Below are 7,244 nucleotides of genomic sequence, written 5' to 3'. Positions count from 1 at the left end.
CCGACCGGTGCTGGAGGAGCCAGTCTGGGAGTCGAGAAGGCAGGCAGAACACTTCTCGGTCACCTCAGGTGAGTCAGCACCAGATTCGCCCAGAACCCCCTGTTGGTCATGTGTTTTTGCCTGTTTCATTTTCAAAATTTTTTCCCTCTTCCCAGCATAGGGCGCTAGTCGATTCAGGCGCAGCTGGGAACTTTATGGACCGTGGACTTGCCATTAAGCTGGGCATTCCACGGGTGCCGATAGATTCCCCCTTCCCCGTGCACTCCTTAGATAGCCGACCATTAGGGTCAGGGCTAGTCAGGGAGTCTACGGTGCCGCTGGACATGGTAACGCTGGGGAATCATAGGGAAAGCATTAACTTTTTCCTTATTGATTCACCTGCGTTTCCAGTGGTGCTGGGGGTCCCCTGGCTGGCTGGTCACAATCCCCTCATTTCATGGAAACAGGGGGTTCTCCAGGGGTGGTCGGAGGAGTGTTCAGGGAAATGTCTAGGAGTTTCCATAGGTGCCACGTCGGTGGAGAGTCCAGACCAGGTGTCCACCGTGCGCATTCCCCCTGAATACGCCGATTTGGCGATCGCTTTTTGTAAAAAGAGAGCGACTAAATTACCACCTCATCGACAAGGGGATTGTGCGATAGATCTCCAGGTTAACGCTGCGCTTCCCAGGAGTCACGTGTACCCCTTGTCACAAGAGGAGACGGCGGCTATGGAGACATACGTCACGGAATCCTTGGGACAGGGGTACATTCGGCCCTCCATCTCACCCGCTTCCTTGAGTTTCTTTTTTGTGAAGAAAAAGGAGGGAGGTCTGCGTCCGTGCATTGATTATAGAGGTCTAAACGCGATCACGGTGGGGTTTAGTTACCCACTACCTCTTATCGCTACGGCGGTGGAATCATTTCACGGAGCACAGTTCTTCACAAAATTGGATCTCAGGAGCGCGTATAACCTGGTGCGTATCAAGAAGGGAGACGAGTGGAAAACCGCCTTTAGTACCACATCAGGCCATTATGAGTACCTCGTCATGCCGTATGGGTTGAAAAATGCTCCAGCCGTCTTTCAATCCTTTGTTGACGAGATTCTCAGGGACCTGCACGGGCAGGGCGTGATTGTCTATATCGATGACATTCTGATATATTCCGCCACCCGCTCCGCGCATGTGTCCATGGTGCGCAGGGTGCTTGGTAGACTGCTGGAGCATGACCTATACGTTAAGGCTGAGAAGTGTGAGTTTTTCAAACGAGCCGTCTCCTTTCTGGGTTATCGCATTTCCACCACGGGGGTGGTGATGGAGTGTGACCGCGTTAAGGCCGTGCGTAATTGGCCGACTCCAACCACGGTGAAGGAGGTGCAGCGGTTCTTGGGCTTTGCCAACTACTACCGGAGGTTTATCCGGGGGTTTGGCCAGGTAGCGGCTCCCATTACCTCACTGCTGAAGGGGGGGCCGGCGCGTTTGAGATGGTCGACGGAGGCGGACGGAGCCTTCAAGAAGTTGAAGACCCTGTTCACCGACGCGCCCGTGTTGGCGCACCCGGACCCATCTTTAGCGTTCGTAGTAGAGGTGGACGCATCCGAGGCTGGGGTGGGTGCCGTGCTATCACAGCGCTCGGGTGCGCCACCGAAACTCCGCCCCTGCGCTTTCTTCTCAGGGAAGCTCAGTTCGGCGGAGCGTAACTACGATGTGGGGGACAGGGAGTTGCTAGCGGTAGTCAAAGCCTTGAGGGTGTGGCGACACTGGCTTGAGGGGGCTAAGCACCCCTTTCTCATCTGGACCGACCACCGAAACCTGGAGTACATCCGGGCAGCGAGGAGACTGAATCCACGTCAGGCAAGGTGGGCCATGTTCTTCGCCCGGTTTAGGTTTACCATCTCATATAGACCGGGTTCCCTTAATACTAAAGCCGACGCGCTGTCCCGTCTGTATGACACGGATGACCGCCCCATCGATCCAACTCCCATCATTCCAGCGTCTAGGCTGGTGGCACCAGTGGTGTGGGAGGTGGACGCGGACATCGAGCGGGCACTGGTGTTGGATCCTGCGCCTGCGCAGGTGCCCGTGGGGCGCATGTATGTGCCGCTCGATGTTCGCGATCGGTTGATTCGGTGGGCGCACACGCTACCTGCGGCGGGTCATCCTGGTGTAGAGAGGACAGGGCGGAGTCTAAGGGGGAAGTATTGGTGGCCCACCTTGGCTAAGGACGTGAGGTCATATGTCTCTTCCTGTTCGGTCTGTGCCCAGAGTAAGGCTCCTAGGCATTTACCGAGAGGGAAGTTACAGCCCCTCCCCGTTCCGCAACGGCCATGGTCGCACCTGTCTATCGACTTCCTGACAGATCTTCCCCGCTCTCAGGGGAACACTGCGATTCTGGTGGTTGTGGATCGGTTTTCTAAGTCCTGCCGTCTCCTCCCCTTGCCCGGTCTCCCTACGGCCCTGCAGACTGCGGAGGCCCTATTTACCCACGTCTTCCGGCACTACGGGGTGCCGGAGGATATTGTCTCTGATCGGGGTTCCCAGTTCACATCCAGGGTCTGGAAGGCGTTTATGGAGCGGCTGGGGGTCTCGGTCAGTTTAACCTCCGGTTATCACCCCGAGAGCAATGGGCAGGCGGAGAGGGTGAACCAGGAGGTGGGCAGGTTCCTGAGGTCGTATTGCCGGGACCGGCCAGGGGAGTGGGCGAGGTATATTCCTTGGGCAGAGTTAGCCCAGAACTCACTTCGCCACTCCTCTACTAACATGTCACCCTTCCAGTGTGTGCTAGGGTACCAGCCGGTCCTGGCCCCATGGCACCAGAGCCAGACCGAGGCTCCTGCGGTGGAGGACTGGGTTCAGCACTCCAAGGAGACCTGGAAAGCAGTACAGGACTCACTGAAGGAGGCCAGTGCTAGGCAGAAAAGGAGTGCTGACCGCCACCGCAGTGAGGCGCCGGTGTTCGCACCGGGTGACAGGGTCTGGCTCTCGACCCGGAACCTGTCTCTCCGCGTGCCCTGCCGGAAGCTGGGGCCGCAGTGTGTGGGGCCCTTCAAAGTCCTGAGGAGGATAAACGAGGTGTGTTATCGGTTGCAACTCCCTTCCTATTACCGTATTAACCCCTCGTTTCATGTGTCTCTCCTCAGGCCGGTGGTGGCTGGTCCCCTACAAGAAGATGAGGTGCCGGAGGTCCCTCCACCCCCCCTGGACATCGGGGGGTCCCCGGCGTACAGCGTAAGGGCCATTCTGGACTCGAGACGCCGGGCGGGGGGCCTGCAGTACCTTGTGGACTGGGAGGGGTACGGTCCGGAGGAGAGGTGCTGGGTGCCGGCGGAGGACGTCTTGGACCCATCCATGTTGAAGGAGTTCCACCGCCTCCGTCCGGATCGCCCTGCGCCTCGTCCTCCGGGTCGGCCTCGAGGCCGGTGTCGGCGCGCTGCAGGGGCCGCGCGTCAGGAGGGGGGTACTGTCACGATTCCTACCGACGGTGGCGCCCCCTCCTGCTCGGGTGGCGCTCGGCGGTCGTCGTCACCGGCCTATTAGCTACCACCGATTCCCTTTTTGTTTTTCCCTTTTTTTTATGTTTTCTCACCTGCCCTGAGTTAGGTAATTAAGAGGGCTATTTAGTTCAGCTGGCCCGCACCCTATTGTGCGGGATTGTTTTTCTGTATGTCAACTGCGTTTGTTGACTGTGCTTGTCCATTGTATTTTTCCCTGTTGTTGGGAGACCTCTTATTTTGTACGGGTGGTTCTTGATTAAAATTACCACACAGTGTTCGCTGCTTCCTGCGCTTCTTTCCGCCACACCACAGACAAGACATTACACAGATGTTCTTGTGAGTGTAGAGAAATGTAACATGCAATCTAACAATTCCACAACAACTACCTAATACACACATATCTAAGTAAAGGAATGGAATAAAAATATATACATATAAACTATCCAATTATAATGTAATACTCTATATGCAAACCCCATACATTAGCATTAGCCTCTACACCCCTGCAACAGCAGCGCAACGACACCGGTCTCGTGGACAATCACAGGAACGCAGGGCGGGTTGATCAGGACCCGATGCAGCTGCCAAAGTTGCCTCGTCGTCAGACGGACCAGTAGCAGTGGCGTCAGATGGACTGCTTGTGGCGGCGTCGGACGGGCCAGTTGTGGCTGCTGAAGTTGTCGTCGGATGGACGCGTTGTGGCGACGTCGGACGACCCAGTCGCAGCGTCGGCGGACGGGCCATTCCCGTCTCCCTCAATGGTCGATTATTCTGTCACGTTGGCATAAATGATTCAGAAGACAGGCACAGGAATGTGTAATAGGGTTTTTTATTAAGCCCCAAATGGCGGCGTGCTGTGTAAAGGCATGGGGACGAAGACCAAACAAACACAGGGTTGCAACCCAAACAAAAGAGCGAGGAGTACCTCGAAAAAATAACACCAGCACACAATGATTAACCCACAGGACAAGACCCGTAATCATCTGCTCAATCCACAAGGGCACGACAGCCCAAAACACACAGCACAAGTACTCACACGCACCAACGGACATTGGAACAATAATCGAAGCACCATGGTGAACAAAGGGCACATATATACAAATACAATCAGTGGGAATAGGGGCCAGGTGTGCGCAATGAAAGTTCCAGAGGGAACCGTGACATGGTGGAACAATTCGAGGAAAGTGCAAGTCATCTTTCTGATGTCTAAGTAATACAATAGAATGAGAACTAACTGAACCAGACACTTCGTATTAGCCAAATCAGTTTATAATAATGATTTATTTTGCTGATCATTATGTGACTGGATACTGAACTGCCCCAGACACGATCAATACCATTATATAATATCAATTAGAGAGAGAGAGAGAGAGAGAGAGAGAGAGGGGAAGGCTCTATCCCTTTCCTTGTCCTTCCTCTACTTTGCTCTTGTCCTTCAGTAGGAAGCCCATCCCATGAGACAAACTGTAGGTGCAACTGAAACAGTCGGGCACACAGGTCCACCAAGGCCTCGCTAGCTTGTGATCTCAGAGGTTGCCAAGATAGCACAGCATCCTACTGCTCCAACACCTTCACCTCCTCCAACCCTCATCCTCCTCCTCCCTGCCACTCCTCCTCCTCCCCCACACCATACTCCTCATGGTTTTAAACAGATGTTTACTCCTAAGATCTTGAGAGACAATAACAAAATCTATGGACATGCAGGCTTTTGTTTCTGGTGGTTTTGCTTTTAGCACTAATTTATCACAGAAAGTATCATAATCATGTCAGAAAGTATCATTGCAACATGTCAGCCACTATTTTCCTCATCACGCCTCAGCCCATGTGAAAAACACTCCATAATAGCCCACATAGCATATGAGATGAGTCTGCTCTCCAAATGTAAGGTACAGTGGCTTGTGAAAGTATACACCCCCCCCCCCCCCCCTGACATTTTTCCTATTTCGGTTTGTATCATTTGATTTACACAACATGCCTATCACTTTGAAGATGCAAAATATTTTTTATTGTGAAACAAACAAGAAATAAGACAAAAAAACTGAAAACTTGAGTGTGCATAACTATTCACCCCCCAAAGTCAATACATTGTAGAGCCACCTTTTGCAGCAATTACAGCTGCAAGTCTCTTGGGGTATGTCTCTATAAGCTTGGCACATCCAGCCACTGGGATTTTTGCCTATTCTTCAAGACAAAACTGTGTACAGCAATTATTTAAGTCATACCACAGATACTCAATTGGATTGAGGTCTGGGCTTTGACTAGGCCATTCCCAGACATTTAAATGTTTCCCCTAAAACCACTCGAGTGTTGCTTTAGCAGTATGCTTAGAGTCATTGTCCTGCTGGAAGGTGAACCTCTGTCCCAGTCTCAAATCTCTGGAAGACTGAAACAGGTTTCCCTCAAGAATTTCCATCATTCCTTCAATTCTGAACAGTTTCCCAGTCCCTGCTGATGAAAAACATCCCCACAGCATGATGCTGCCACCACCATGCTTCACTGTGGGGATGGTGTTCTCAGGGTGATGAGAGGTGTTGGGTTTGCGCCAGACATAGCGTTTCCTTGATGGCCAAAAAGCTCAATTTTAATCTCACCTGACCAGAGTACCTTCTTCCATATGTTTGGGGAGTCTCCCACATGCCTTTTGGCGAACACCAAATGTGTTTTTTAAGCAATGGATTTTTTCTGGCCACTCTTCCGTAAAGCCCAGCTCTGTGGAGTGTACGGCTTAAAGTGGTCCTATGGACAGATACTCCAATCTCCGCTGTGGAGCTTTGCAGCTCCTTCAGGGTTATCTTTGGTCTCTTTGTTGCCTCTCTGATTAATGCCCTCCTTGCCTGGTCCGTGAGTTTTGTTGGACGGCCCTCTCTTGGCAGGTTTGTTGTGGTGCCATATTCTTTCCATTTTTTAATAATGGATTTAATGGTGCTCCGTGGGATGGTCAAAGTTTCAGATATTTTTTTATAACCCAACCCTGATCTGTACTTCTCCACAACTTTGTCCCTGACCTGTTTGTAGAGCTCCTTGGTCTTCATGGTGCCGCTTGCTTGGTGGTGCCCCTTGCTTAGTGGTGTTGCAGATTCTTGTGCCTTTCAGAACAGGTGTACACATACTGAGATCATGTGACAGATCATGTGACACAAAGATTGCACACAGGTGGACTTTATTTAACTAATACTGTGACTTCTGAAGGTAATTGGTTGCACCATATCTTATTTAGGGGCTTCATAGCAAAGGGGGTGAATACAAATGCACGCACCACTTTTCCATACAATATCGTTTTCATTTCACTTCACCAATTTTGACTATTTTGTGTATGTCCATTACATGAAATCCAAATAAAAATCTATTTAAATTACAGGTTGTAATGCAACAAAATAGGAAAAACACCAAGGTGATGAATACTTTTGCAAGGCAATGTCACTTCACATTTAACGTATGTCGTTCAACCACAAGACTTACAATCTGAGTTGTGGTGAACATGCTTCTAATACACCTACAGTTGCACTGTTTTGAGGAGAAGTGAGTGGGTTTGGTCTGAAACACTACATTGTTATGTATTGCTGATATTGACCTGTGGTGCCTGGATGTGTTTGTGTTTTACCACACAGTTAGATAAGATGGCCTGGCTGTCAGGCCTGCTTTGGCTGCACTATTCCACTTTCTATTTACAGCGGTGAACGCAATCTGTCTGCCACATCATCCGGGAAAAACACGCTGTCAACTTTACACAACGCTGCTGCTGCATGGTGTGTGTGTGTGTGTGTGTGTGTGTGTG

The sequence above is a fragment of the Salmo salar genome, chromosome 16 (assembly GCF_965601325.2).
Source record: "Salmo salar chromosome 16, fSalSal1, whole genome shotgun sequence".
NCBI classification, from domain to species: Eukaryota; Metazoa; Chordata; class Actinopteri; order Salmoniformes; family Salmonidae; genus Salmo; species Salmo salar.
The sequence above is the reverse complement of the archived record's forward strand: the minus strand, read 5'-3'. Positions refer to the sequence as shown.